We start from the raw sequence: 15472 nt of genomic DNA, 5'->3' as shown, positions 1-15472 counted from the left end.
GTGTTGACTCTACCCACAGTCCCAAGTGAGATGGTGGAGCTCATATAAGAAAGTCATGAAGTGCTCTCATTCCTATAGGATTGAACTTCTTTGGACCTGTGAGATTTTAAAAGGATTTGAAAAGAGTTCATAGTTCTACATAAGCCAAAGCCTAATAAAACAATCGTCCTTTGAAAGTCTTTATTATTATGATATTTGTTAAGCTCTTACTTATGTGGGTGGTTCTAAGCACTGGGATAGATAAAAGGTAATCAGGTAGGACATAGCACTATCCCACATGGGTTTCACAGTCTAAGAAGGAAGAACAGGCATTTATTTAGTAAGGAAACAGGCATTATTTACAAAATCTGCAATCAGGCAGAGGAGTGATGTGTATAACTACCAAAGAATACTTGAAAATAATCTTGGAAGACCGTCAGTCAGATTTCCTTAAATAAAAAGTTCATTAAAATGTCTTTTTTCCCCCCAACCTGTGGGGTGACCTAAGTTTGAGTTTTGCTTCAGAAGGTCACTAGAACATCTATTCTATATGATTTTGACATCAACGTGGAAATTGCTTCCTCTAGTCTGAGCTATGGGTAAAAAAATCTCTGATACATTCAAATCTGGATTTTATTATATACATTTGGTTTGATTGGATCTGATTTGTAAACAAATGACTTTCTCAAAACATGAAGTCATATAAAATCACCTACTATTAATATCTTGTTCTCCTCTGACACTGTAAATAAATCCTATTTCCTTTCCAAGATTAGTGAGGAAAGCCCCTTTGAAAAATCTCTCTCTTTGCAAAGATATTAGGTAATTGCTACCTGCTGTACTGTATTTGCCCCTATTTCACTACTGATGAAGAAAATAAACAATATTTCAAGTCAAGCATTCCTTGGAGCTGTGTGTTATAGGTAGGGCTCTACTACCTTGGCATTTCTACAAAATCTATTACATAATTTACACTGAAATGGTCCGTTCTAAGTATTCTAATCTCTTATTCCATGTAACATCAGCAGTACAGGCATTATAGCATTTCTGCATTGATTGCCAATTGAGAACAAATCTCAGGTTTCTTCCTGATTTACCTATAATGTTTAAGAACATTAACCACCACCAAATGTGTTAAATATGGGAACGTTGCTTTAATGTTTGTGACAGTCACAGTTTCACTGGAATTAAGTGGTTTGCTATCTATCAGAGCAGCCTTCCCCTCTTTAATAATAATAATGACATTTGTTAAGCGCTTACTGTGTGCCAGGCACTGTTCGAAGCGCTGAGGTACATACAAGATAATCGGGTTGGACACAGTCTCTGTCCCACAAATTGGATCACAGTCAATCCCCATTTTAGAGATGAGGGGTCTGAGGCACAGAGAAGTTAAGTGACATGCCCAAGGTGTCACAGCAGAGAAGTGGCAGTGCTGGGATTAGAACCCATGGCCCTCTGAATCCCAAGCCCTTGCTCTATCCACTAAGCCATGCTGCTTCTACTTACGGTCCCCCACCACCCCCCAACTCCCACCACTGGCAAAGTAAACTTTAGATTCATTCGAGCGTATTTATTGAGCTTACTCTGTGCAGAGCATGTACTAAGCGCTTGGAATGTGCAATTCGGCAACAGATAGAGGCAATCCCTGCCCAATGGTCCCTCTACAGGGTTAACTACTGCATTATTTCTGAGAAAACAAGATTGACAAGATAGCTCGCTTCCTCCATCACTAAAGCAGAACTGACACATTTAATAATAATTAGTGTGGGATCTGTCAAGCACTTACTATGTGCCAAGCACTGTACTAACCACTGGGGGTAGATACAGAATAATCAAGTCGCACATGAGGCTCCCAGTTTAAGAGGGAAAACAGGTATTGAATCCCCATTTTAGCAGATGAGGGACCTGAGGCACGAGAAGTCAAGTGATTTACCCACTGTCACACAGAGGTAAGTGGCAGATCCAGAATTACAACCCAGGTCCTCTGACCCTCAGGCCCGGGATCTTTCCGGTAGTCCAGGATGCTTCCCATTTAATAGTAAGAAACTCAGAATACAGTGGAAGGGGTGACAAAGTTGAGGTAGAGAGGTGACTAAAGGCCTGCAAAATGACAACTATTAAGCACTTTAGCAGTGTTCCGAACACTGGGATAGCTACAAAACACAGAATTGGACTGTCTTTTTTTTTAATATGGTACTTATTAAATTCTATTTATTAAGTACTATGTGTCAAACACTATTGTAAGCGCTGAGGTAGGTGCACGTTAGTGGGACACACTCCTTGTCCTGTCTGGATATCATGATCTAAGGGGGAAGGTGAAAGGGTATTCTATCCCCATTGTACAGATGAGAAAACAGAGGCACTGAGTGCGTAAGTGTCCTAGTCCAAGTTCTCACAGCTAAAATGTGTCAGGGCTAAGGTTTGAATCCGGCTGGCCTGACTTCCAGTGCCTTGCTCTTTAACTAGCCCATTCTCCACTCCACCCAAGTCTTTATGAACTTTATCAACTCACATCACCCAAGTTCCCCTGTTGAGTGATTCCAACCACATACCATATCTACATTTCAATATTTGCCATTACACCATGTCGTTATGTTATCCAAGTCTTTCTGGGCTGTTTTTGACCTCCCCTGCCTTCCGAGGTGAGCAATCTTAGTCAATTTATTCTGACTTCCCTCAGAAACCTTCCAGAGTAAGTGGTGCATATTGAGTAATTCATCTGATCTCATAGCATGGAGGGCTACGGTGTTGCCACGTCAATTTCAGTTCGATTAACGCGGGGTGAATGAGTGAGTTCTGCTGTGGATACTTGGCAACGTAACCGTAAACAGAAGAACTAATCTTTCAATAATACAAGTTTAAGAAAACAAGAGGTGACTGGTCCTCTGTTGTAATGAAATTATGCGTGCATGGCAGTTTGAGAGAGGTTTTTTTTTTTTCCCCAGGAGTTGTCAGAAGACCATAGTGACTTAGCCCAGTGAAAGTAATTGAGTGGATGATTTCACTTGTTTCTTCTAGGGACTGAATTAGGTCTCTGCCATCTGCTGAATGCACTAAACACCTCAGAGGGGAGAGGACTGTTTCTCCTGTCGTTTATGCAACAGCTGTGTTGTCCCTCACCTCCTGTGAGGCAAAAGAATCTCTGAACACTAGAGTCGAAGGGAACAAAAACCGATCCTGATCCAGTCGCAACAGTCCAAGCCTAGCTGGGGGTTGAGGGAACTACCGGGACAAGATTCCAAACGAATGACCCAAATAGCTTAGACCAAAATGGGTAATCACCTCACCCCCATTGATATGTAGTGGCTGACTGGAGGGCTGTAAGTCACTAGAAAGATGGAAATGTTAACCTGCAGTTTCGCTAAGTATGGGAAACAGAACCTAATCCTTTTTCTCTGAATTCACCTTGAGGAAAAGGCATTGGTTACCTCAGGTCCAGGTGATAGGGTATTTTTGTCTTTGAGGGGCCAACTATTCATTCATTCATATTTATTGAGCTCTTACTTTGTGCAGAGCATTGTACTAAGCACTTGGGAGAGAACAATACAAAAAACGGACACATTCCCTGCCCATATGAGTTTACAGTCTAGAGAAGTTGGTGCCACAGGCTATTCAAGGCCTGATGATTCAGGCTGGGAAATGTCCTTGGCTCTTTCTTCTCCTCTTTTGCTCTCCACCTGCCAGAATATTGTTTTTTTCTCTCTCGATCTGCCTATCAGAAGGGAGGCGAAAGAAGAGACATGAAAAGTAGATAAAACTCAAAACATAGCTCATTCAGGTCTTGCTTAGAGAAGCAGCATGGCCTAGTGGATAGAGCATGGGTCTGGGAGTCAGAAGGACCTGGGTTCTAATTTCGGCTCTGCCACCTGTCTGCCGTGTGACCTTGGAAAAGTCTTTTCACTGCTCTGGGCTGGTTACCTCAACTGTAACATGGGGATTAAGAGTCTGAGCCCCATGTGGGACAGTGACTGTGTCTAACCTGATTAATTTGCATCTACCCCAGCACCTAGTAAGTGCTTAATAAGTACAATAATAATAATTGTAATGTGTTTTGACTAAAAGTTTGGTGGGGCGAGGTGCAGGGAGAACTATGGCTAAAATGAGGCTCAATAATTATTGGTATCATTTATTTCTACCGTCACTGGGGGTTCAAAAGGTGCAAAGGGGTAAAGTATAGGAATCACTGTACTTATAAAAAAAAATTATCAATCGTATTAAGCTTCTACTGAGTGCAGAGCAGTGTACTAGTGTGGAAAGTGAGAGGCAGAGCTGTGCCCTTTTTAGCATTTGAAAACTAAATAAGTTTCTCTAACAAGGGAATGCTCTGATCATTAGAAAGGAGGAGCTAGAACCAGAAATTTGACTTTTCATTCTTCAGTGCATCCCTGAGTGTCTTTATAATCTTCTAATGGGTTCTGTTTTAGACAAATGGAGAGAAAGCTGCCCAAAAGCAGAAGTAGAATGAGAGGAATCAATTAATCGTTCAATCATTCATATTTATTGATCATTTACTGTGTGCAGAGCACTGTACTAGAAATTTGGGAGAATATAAGAGTTGGTAGATATGCTCCCACAGTAAGCTTAGTCTGGAGGACAGACAGACATTACTATTAATAACTAAATTACAGATATGTACATAAATGCTGTGAGGAAGCTTTGTTGAACAATGGCAGAGAAGTGGTACAAAAGATTAAAAAAAAAAGACTATCAAGGGACAATTTTGAAAGAAAGGAAATTTTTTCATGGAGAAACGTGAAGCAACAGCAGTGTTGGGACCAGTGGGAAGAATTCAGGGAGGAGGGGATGAAAGAAACGTTCCATGTCCTGAATAAATGAAATGGGAATGGGAGACAGAAAGATGGGAAGGTTAACCTGCAGTTTCAGTTTCTCATATCAGACAGATAATAGCTCTGTCCTTCGCCCCACCCCCATTCAATGCCTTTATTGAAGGCACATCTCCTCCAAGAAGCCTTCCCTGACTAAGCCCTCCTTTCCTCTTCTCCCACTTCCTTCTGCATCGCCCTGACTTGATCAAGCATAAAGGGATCATCCTCACCCCACAACTCATATATATATATATATATATATATATATATATATATATATATATATACACACACAACTGCAGGTTAACACATATGTATATATGTGTATATATAGCTGTAACATTTATTTAGGTGTATTAATGTCAATCTCCCCCTCTAGACTGGGAGATCACTGTGCGAAGGGAATGTGTCTGTTGTTATACTGTTCTCTCTCAAGCGCTTAGTACAGTGCTCTGCACATAGTAAACGCTTAATAATATGATTCAATTAATGAGGGGCTCACAGTCTCTCTACAGTGTGTTTTTTTTGTGAGCTACTTTTGGTCAGTTTTCACTGCACTTCTTTAGGATGACTTTTGATTCAGTGCTACTTCAGTGAGTCTTATTCGAGCAATCTTACCACTTTAAAGGTAAGCTGTAGTCCCATTACTGAGCATTTAATGAGGGTTTGCAGAGGAGAGTTGAGCATACTTAAAATCATTCAAAAGACGTATTGAGTTTGCGCATCTTAATTGAGTTGCAAGATTTTTAGAGCAGGCAAGTTTTCCTCAGGATCACACGCCATCTGCTTCGTTTTGAATTAATTCATTCATACAATAGTATTTATTGAGCGCTTACTATGTGCAGAGCACTGTACTAAGCGCTTGGAATGTACAGATCGGCAACAGATACAGTCCCTGCCCATTGATGGGCTTACAGCCTAATCAAGTGGAGGTACAACCCAATTTCCATGTTTCTACCCACAAGGAGACAGTGGAACAATATTTTTGGCACTGGAAATGCTGTTAAGAAGGATCATGCTTTCCTTTGGTTGACAGTCCACTGGAACTGTCAGAACATTCATCTTTTTCAATTATATCAAGGATGTATATTCCTGGGAGCTCAAGTTTCTTTGGGGAGATTGAGTTTTTGGAAGGATATGGAAAAAGGAACACGACAACTGCTGTTAAGCAAATCTCCCAGCACCAGGAGTGGGGACCACCTATTGACATTAGAAAGTGTTCGCTTCAGATTAAACACAAGGAAACACTCCTCCGCTTAGCAGATGGTAAACAATTTGTAACCCCAGAAGTCGTAGGGATGGAAAATATCAGGAGCCGTACAGAGGAATTATATAAATTCACGGAATCGACCATCAGTGGCAGTTCCAGAGCACTTACTGTGTGCAGGGCACTGTACTGTAGGAGAATTCATTCATTCATTCAATAGTATTTATTGAGCGCTTACTATGTGCAGAGCACTGTACTAAGCGCTTGGAATGAACAATTCGGCAACAGATAGAGACAATCCCTGCCCACTGACGGGCTTACAGTCTAATCGGGGGGGGGGGGGACAGACAGACAAAAACAGAAATAAACAGAATCAAGGGGATGAACATCTCATTAAAACAGCAATAAATAGAATCAAGGTGATGTACATCTCATTAAAATAAATAGGGTAATAAAAATATATACAAATGAGCGGACGAGCACAGTGCTGAGGGGAAGGGAGAGGGGGAGGAGCAGAGAGAAAGTGGGGGGAAAAGGGGGGCTTAGGGGAGGTGAAGTGGGGGAAGCAGGCAGAAGAGGGGAAAGGGGAAGCTCAGTCTGGGAAGGAGGAGGCGAGCTCCTCTTGGAGGAGGTGAGCTCTCTGTAGGGAATGATGCTAGAGGGGAAAGTTAGAAATGATAGAAGGCTCAAGGGATTTATTGATAATCATGGATGATGGGTCTAGGGTGGGTTGTTGGAAATTAAAGTAAGGAGGTTGTTGCCTGGGGAGTTTTGCTGCCACCTAGTGACTGAATTAAGTCCTCACCTGACTGTCTTGGCCCTGGCTTTCCAACAGGCCGCCTCGTATTCAGTCAATCCTATTTATTGAGCGCTTACTCTGTGCAGAGCACTGTACTAAGAGCTTGGAAAGTACAATTCGGCAACATTCATTCATTCAGTAGTATTTATTGAGCGCTTACTATGTGCAGAGCACTGTACTAAGCGCTTGGAATGGACAAGTCGGCAACAGAGACAGTCCCTGCCCTTTGACGGGCGCACAGTCTAATTGGGGGAGACGGGCAGACATGAACGATGGCAATAAATAGAGTCAAGGGGAAGAATATCTCATAAAAACAATGGCAAATAAATAGAATCAGGGTGATGTACATCTCATTAAACAAAATAAACAAAATAAATAGGGCGATGAAGATATATAGAGTTGAGCAGATGAGTACAGTGCTGAGGGGGTGGGAGGGGAGAGGGGGAGGAGGAGAGGGAAAGGGGGGGAGAAGAGGGTTTAGCTGCGGAGAGGTGAAGGGGGGGTAGAGGGAGCAGAGGGAAAAAGGGGGGAGCTCAGTCTGGGAAGGCCTCTGGGAGGAGGTGAGGTAACAGAGACAACCCCTACCCAACAACGGGCTCACAGTCTAGAAGGGGGGAGACAGATCACAAAACAAGTAGTAATAATAATGTTGGTATTTGTTAAGCGTTTACTATGTGCAGAGCACTGGTCGAAGCGCTGGGATAGATACAGGGGAATCAGGTTGTCCCACGTGAGGCTCACAGACTTAATCCCTGTTTTACAGATGAGGGAACTGAGACACAGAGAAGTGAAGTGACTTGCCCACAGTCACACGGCTGACAAGTGGCAGAGTTGCGACTCCCGAGGCCGCGCTCTTCCCACTGAGCCACGCTGCTTCTCTAGTAGCAGGCATCAATAGCATGTACCATGATATGCATGTAGTTTCTTGCTAAGACCTCTGGAGCAGAGTTTTGGGGGGAGCCACAGAAATTATTGAATGGAGAGAAAGGAAACCAAGTTTCTGTGGTGCTTTTGAACAGAGTTTAGTGGCTCCAGGAAAAGGAAGAATGATTGAAACCTATGGTGGGAGGAAAGGGACACCACCCCAACTGTACTGGGACTAAAACAGATTCATGAAAAAGGACCCACTATTATTATTTTTTTTTGGACTGTACGGGCAGTAGTGCTTGTGAGCAGAAGTTCTGTTGAAAGCTTATACTGTCATGCTATCTGGGTAAGCATGATCTCCTCGCTTCCGTGGTTCTCTGTAACTTCCATTATTACTGACAAAGTTCCTCTATTTTCAGTCTGGAAATGTGAGTGTCCGATAAGTCAGTTGGATTTATCGAGCACTTCCTGTGCACCAAAATAATAATAATAATAATGTTGGTATTTGTTAAGCGCTTACTATGTGCCGAGCACCGTTCTAAGCACTGGGGGAGACACAGGGGAATCAGGTTGTCCCACGTGGGGCTCACAGTCTTAATCCCCATTTTACAGATGAGGGAACTGAGGCACCGAGAAGTGAAGTGACTTGCCCAAAGTCACACAGCTGACAAGTGGCCGAGCCGGAATTCGGACCCATGACCTCTGCCTCCAAAGCCCGGGCTCGGAGAGTATGGTATATAAACAAGGAGTGCCTTTATTGGTGATCCTGAACTAGCAATTTCTGAGGAAGAATTATTACTCCTACGAAGAGTGGTTGTGGAACCAGGATGAGTCACATGTGAACTCCAACCTGTTTAGTTATAAGTGTTTAGTACAGTGCTTGGCACATGCTAAGCATTTAATAATCAGTGGTATTTAGTGATGGCTTATTGTGTCCACAGCACTGTACTTGGGAGCCAGCGTGGGAGAGTACAATAGAACAGAATTTGTAAACATGTTCCCCGCTCACAGATAACAGCTTGGACCATCTGCAGCTAATGCTGGAATTAACGTAATATGGTTCTGAAGCACCAGGCAGGTACCATAATAATTCTTCTGGGAGCCAATAAGGGGTCCTTATTTCATGTTTACCCTCTCAGGGTCGCATCTGGAGAGTTTCCAGTCCTCTACCAGTCTTGACTATGGGAGGGAGAGTCAAGCAGAGGCCTTTCCATTCCATACCTAGCTTGGCCAGTGGCTAGTGAGTGGAAGGCAATCTGCTACGAGTCAGAACTCCCCTGTGCCGGGCAGCAGGGGCAATGGGGGAGAGTTGAGGGTGGAAAATCAAGTTTACTGCGTGAAAGGAGGAAAAGGTAAACCACTTCCAAATATATCCAGAGAGTTTTCTTGGTAAACACTACCAGAACAATTGCAGGTGGAAGTGGGGGAATTCCGGGAGAGATGTGTCCACGGTGTAGCTGTGGGTTGGAAATGACGCGACAGCATAAGACAAGATTTTATGTTTGCAAGTGGATGCTATATTGGGTCCATCCAGTTCAATGTTTTGTCACCAGTAGGGCAATAACTCCTGCTTGAATTACTAGAAGAAAAAAATAGTGATATTAGAAAGTATTTCCCTCAGCACAAAAGTAACATTTGTAGCCCTTTTTTTAAAACCAAGTCCTTTCACATCAGTTGTTTTATTTTGTCCTTACAGTATCCCTTTGAGATCATTCATTTGTTCAAAATAGAGAAGCAGCTGCCCATTTGAAATGCTTTTCTTCTTCTTTCTTCTTTTCTTTATGGTATAGTTAAGTATTTACTATATGCCAGGCACTGTCCTAAGCCCTAGGGTGGATACAAGGTAATTGAGTTGGACACAGTCCCTGTCCCATACAGGACTCACAGATCTGGGAGTCAGAAGGACCTGGGTTCTAGTCCTGGCTATGCCACTTGCCTGCTGTGCCTCCTTGGGCACTCGTTAACTCATTCGTGCCTCACAACTCATCTGTAAAATGGTGATTAAGACTATGAGCCCCATATGGGATATAGATGGTTTCCAAACTGCTATTATCATTATTAATAAAGCTAAATCAATCACAAATTGCCTGGCACTATATGCCAGGCACTGTACTAAGTGCTGGGGTAGATACAAGTTAATCTTGTTGGACACAGTCCTTGTCCAACATAGGACTCACAGTCTAAATTCCCATTTTACAAATGCGATAACTGAGGCACAGAGAAGTAAAGTGACTTGCCCAAGGCCACACAGCAGACAAGTGGCAGGGCGGGGACTAGAAACCAAGTCTTCTGACTACTAGGCCATGCTGCTTCTCCATCCTAGTGCCTTCCACAGAGTGCTTAACAAAAACCATAAAAATGCTATTTGAGTATATAAATTATATCAAACACAGCGCACTGTGCTAAGGAACAATGCTATCAGTCAATCAGTGGTACTTACTGGGTGCTGTACCAAAATCTGTACTAGGGGCTTGGGTGATTACAATACAGTAGATTGCATAGCATAATCCCTGACCACAGAGAGTTTACACTCTAGTGGGGGAGTCGGGCATTTAAATAAATGACATATAGGGGAAATGGATATGTACAAAATTGCTTTAGATAAATAAACTGTAAATAAATAAATAAATAAATAAAGCGATTAGACTGTAAGCCCGTCAAAGGGCAGGGACCGTCTCTATCTGTTGCCGACTTATACATTCCAAGTGCTTAGTACAGTGCTCTGCACATAGTAAGCACTCAATAAATACTATTGAATGAATGAATAAAGGATAATAATGTTGGTATTTGTTAAGCGCTTACTATGTGCCGAGCACTGTTCTAAGCGCTGGGATAGACATAGGGGAATCAGGTTGTCCCACGTGGGGCTCACAGTCTTAATCCCCATTTTACAGATGAGGGAACTGAGGCACAGAGAAGCTAAGTGACTTGCCCACAGTCACACAGCCGACAAGTGGCAGAGCTGGGATTCGAACTCATGATAAATTAGGACAGCGACCTGGCCTACAGGGGGTTGGGGAAGGAGGTTGGTAATGGGCTCAATCAATCAATCTTGTTTATTGAGCACTTACTGTGTAGAGAACACTGTACTAACCGTTTGGGAAAGTACAGCACAACAATATGACAGACACGTTCCCTGCCCACAGTGAGCTTACAGTCTAGAGGACCTGAGGAAGAATTGAAATAAGGCAAAATAATAATAGTATTAAGTGCTTACTATGTGTCAGGCATCGTTCTAAGCGCTGGGGTGGATACAAGCTAATCGGATTGGACAGTCCCTGGCCCATGTGGGACTTAAAGTCTCAATCCCCATTTTGTAGAAGAGGTAACTGAGGCCCAGAGAAGTGAAGTGACTTGCCCACGGTCACACAGCAGACAAGTGGCAGAGCTGGAATTAGAACCCATGACCTTCTAACTCCCAGGCCCATGCTCTATCCATTATGCCATGCCGCTTCTTACAAATTCAAACAGTTGTAGAACACCGTGGCTAAATGAGCTCATTTTGAAGTCCCTTGTACCTTATCGATGTAGGAGTTGTTTTCCCTTTGGGGAAACTGAGTCACAGAAGTGTTCAATGACTTTCTCAAGATTACAAGTAGTGTAACGATGGAACAGGGACTAGAATCCAGCTTTCTCTGGACTCCTATCATTTTTATACTTCTCTTTCCTTTAGACCATACTGCCTTTCAAGAGTTGAGCGTCAAGATGGAGAGCAACGATCACAGCCTTCCAAGGATCATTTGGTACCACTGTGGAAAGAGAATCCTTGTCTGTCTGGGCCACTGGTCTGCTTCTATGAAGGTTGGTGGATTTTGCTCTTTGAAATGTTAATCAGGTGAAATCCTTCAAGATGATCTCCATGAAGCAGCACTGTACGAAGCCTCTGGGCCAGCTCTCGACATAATTTAAATTGTAAAGTTGCCAGACTTTCAGAGCAGAGGGAAGTGCTGGGAAATCAGTGGTGGGACTTTCTGAGAAGCTTGGATGGAAGGAACCCAGGCTGACTGTGGGGCGTGGGCATTGTTTCTTCCACTGAACTGGCTCAATTTCCTGGGCTTCGAAGCGGCAGCTGCCGGGATGGAAGCAGGTAAGCATGTTTCCCTCTGTCGTCCTGGATCGTTTTCCCGGGCCGATCCCCGTGGCGGTGAGGGGAGAGCTGTCATATCCACCATCCCTCCACTACCGCTGGAGGAGGGAAGGGAGTGGGCTGGGCAGGGTCCGAGAGCTAGGGAGGATTCGTGAGGGCAGGTGGAGGAGATGAAATGAGATCCCTCATGTTTGGTTTCTTTTTATTTTTAAAAAATCCGTCAGTGGTCGGAGGCAAATGCGATGGGAGAACAGTGTCCATTGCCTGGTCCAGTGTGCAGGGGGCGGGTGCCAGATTGCACTGTGTGACCCCGGGGGAGGCGGAAGGGGAGAGATGGCATCATGTTGGACCATAGTTCAACTGCTTTGTCTCGGAATTGGTAGATCAGTAGGCTGCCCAGACAAATTTGAAAGCCAACCAATCACAGGCCAGTCGCGTTCTGAGGTTGCAGCTTCCTTTATGAAAAATAACATCTTCCTTCTGTGCTGTTATCATGATCTAACTATGGAGAATGAAGTATTAAACTTGGTTTGGTGAAAGCTAAAGCATCAACCTCCTGAAATGATATTTATCCCCTTGTTCCATATGAGAATCCTCAGTATTAGCCCCCTAATCCCTCAGTAGTTGTCGTCTTGGGCACTGGCGGTCAGACTTTGGAAGAGGATGATGTTGCAATGATAATATCGTTGCCAGTTTGGAATTGATAAGTCAGTCAATCATATTTATTGAGCACTTACTGTGTGCAGAGCACTGTACCTAGCTCTTCGGAGAGTACAATATAACAATAAACAGATACACTCCCTGCCCAAAACAAGTTTACCGACTCTAGGTATGTGGTCTCAGCTGCTTCCATTCGTGGTTTTGCTGGTGTGGATGTCTTTTCTGCTTATTTAGAAGCACCTTCAGTGCCTATTACTGGGAGCACTCAACCTATATGTTGATAGACAGGCCTAGCAAGAGTGGGTATAAAGGGTTCTTACAAATTAGTCTTAGATCATGAGTCCCTTGAGAGCCAGAACCAATCCCTACCTCTATATACTTTCCCAGTGCTTAGTGTAGGGCTCTGCACCCATAGGTACCCAATTACTACTATTATTATCTTATTAAGGGATTGTCTTGGAATAAAGCTTAACTGAGCGTTTATCGTGGCATGCCCGCAAGAGACCCAGATGTGTAGAAGCTTTATATAAACTTTTATATATTTTATAATTTATATAAAATATATATTTTAGATAAATATATAATATCTTAGAATTGGTAATGCTATGAGTATATAAGCCTCCTTGCCCTGCCCCCCAGGTGTCTTGCTGATTTTTTTGTAACAACTCAAATGAGCATCTCCAGGTTGGACCATGCTCAGTACATGCACAGTTTAGGTTTTGGACTTGTAGTCTGAACATCCTAAGATGCTGAGGAACTTTAACTCCACCCTCTCCCCATTCCCACACTCCCGAGATACTCTCTAATGATTACCGGGAGTTAAGGAGAGGGTGTGCAAGTGTCTTGATACTGCACCTTGATACAGAAATACTGTGGTCAACCTAATTGTTCATTCAATCATATCTATTGAGCGCTTACTGTGTGCAAAGAACTATACTAAGTCCTTGGGAGAGCGTGATACAGCAGACACCTTCCCTGCCCACAGCGAGCTCACAGTCTAGAGGGGGAGACTGACATTAATATACATAAATAAATGAATATGGAGTCCTGGGGATAATGTTCATCTCTCAGCAGAAAACATAGGGCATCTTTAGGAGCAAGGTGTTTCTGGAATGAAGTTAAAAGATGGCACAGCAATGTTTCTCAGGTCAGAGCCAATTTATCCACTGGGCATTGACCAAGGGCCTTCTCTTCTCAAGGTATTTGCCAGGATTAATCCTCAGAGCCTGAAGAGAACAAGGCCTGAAAACCAATCCCATCTGATGATGATAATGTTCATTCATTCAATAGTATTTCATTCAATAATATTTATTGAGCGCTTACTATGTGCAGAGCACTGAACTAAGCGCTTGGAATGAACGAGTCAGCAACAGATAGAGACAGTCCCTGCCCTTTGACGGGCTTACGGTCTAATCGGGGGGAGACAGACAAGAACAATGGCAATAATGTGTTCAAGTGCTTACTCTGTGTCAAGCACTGTTCCAAGCCCTAGGGTAAATTACAGATTGATCAGGTCAGACAACATCTCTGTCCCACTTGGGGCTCTGATTTGTTGCACTCTTCCTCGTTTGCACAAATGATGTTACCGAATCCGCATCCCAACCTAGCTCCATGCACACAACCTGCTAGAATACAGTGGAAGAATGGATTTCTTTCCTGGTTTTATCTGAAAGTGCCAATCCACGGTCCAACAGTAACTCCATTTGGAAGTTCAGGAGGTTGATCAAGTCATTAACATTTTAAAAGAAGGGAAATTTTCTTTCCCAGATGGCTTAACAGGTGACGCCTATAAATTACACAGTACATTACAGCGGCATCCGCTCACCCTGTTATAGTCCTGGGTCTGTCATCGTTTCCATTATAAAGCCCTATTTTCAGAGTTTATAACTGAGCCATAAAAATCTGCTCCAAACTGAGTCTTGGCTTCCTAGACAATTCTCAGCTCAGCAGTAAGCGCTCTCTTTCATTTTTCGGTTGCAAATTTTAAAGCAATTTCTGTGGCCATTTCTACATTGGGTGGCGTTTCTCCTGAGGGAGGCTTAGAATCAGCTTTTCTGTGCCTCAGTTACTTCATCTATATAATGGGAGTTAAGATCACGAGCCCCATGTGGGATAATAATTAATACTCATTATGGTATCCTGTTAAGAGCTTACCATGCTCGAAGAGCTGTTCGAAGAGCTCGGATAGATAGAAGTTAATCAGGTTGGACACAGTCCCTGTCCCACACAGGGCTCACAGTCTTAATCCCCGTTTTACAGGTGAGGGAACTGAGGCCCAGTGAAGTGACTTGCCCAAGGTCACACAGCAGACAAGTGGCAGAGCGGGACTAGAACCCAGGTCCTTATAATAAGGACATTTGTTAAGCATTTATTATGTGCCAAGCATTTTTCTAAGCGCTGAGGTAGATATAAGGTAATCAGGTTGGACACAATCCCTGTCCGACATGGAGCTCACAGTCTTAATCCCTGTTTTCCAGATGAGGTGACAGGCATAGTGAAGTGATTTGTCCAGGGTCCCACAGCAAAGTGGCGGAGGTGGTATTAAAACCCACGTCCATTGACTCCCGAGCCCGTGCTCTTGCCACTAGGCCATGTTGATTCCCAGGCTCATGCTCAGGACTAGGACTGACCTGATCAACTTGTATCTACCCCAGTGCTTAGAACAGTGTTTGACATAAAGTGTTGTTATCTTCTGCCTATCCCAGCGCTTAGTACAGCCTCTGGCATGTAGCAAATGCTTAAATACCATTTTTTAAAAATGACCTTGCTTTAGACCATAAATCATTTTTCCCCGAGAACAACCAATTCCTGAAGTTTTTAGGAGTGGAATTGTGAAATAATCAGTCCTGCATGTCCATTTCACTAAGAAGATATGCCACAGAACAGAATTGAGGCAGACTTTCAGGAAAGCAGGTTTTCTCACAGAACCTCATTTCTCAGGACCTAATGGCCATACTTAGGTTTGCCCCATAAAGAAGAACTAATTTGCTCACGCACCATTATTTTCCCCAAACCGTCCAGGGGACTTTCTGGAAACTGCCAAGAGT

The 15472-nt window shown here is 43.3% G+C and overlaps 1 non-coding gene across 1 annotated transcript; it reads left to right on the top strand.

Annotated features, from left to right (window-relative positions):
* Positions 1–8807: 8807 nt before the first annotated feature.
* On the top strand, positions 8808–8945 carry LOC114811595. The gene has a single exon (XR_003759291.1). It is a non-coding gene; the product is annotated as a small nucleolar RNA SNORA7 (small nucleolar RNA).
* Positions 8946–15472: the final 6527 nt, after the last annotated feature.

This window comes from Ornithorhynchus anatinus, chromosome 4 (genome assembly GCF_004115215.2).
Source record: "Ornithorhynchus anatinus isolate Pmale09 chromosome 4, mOrnAna1.pri.v4, whole genome shotgun sequence".
In the NCBI taxonomy this organism is placed as follows: domain Eukaryota; kingdom Metazoa; phylum Chordata; class Mammalia; order Monotremata; family Ornithorhynchidae; genus Ornithorhynchus; species Ornithorhynchus anatinus.
This window is presented reverse-complemented; position numbering and strand designations above follow the sequence as displayed.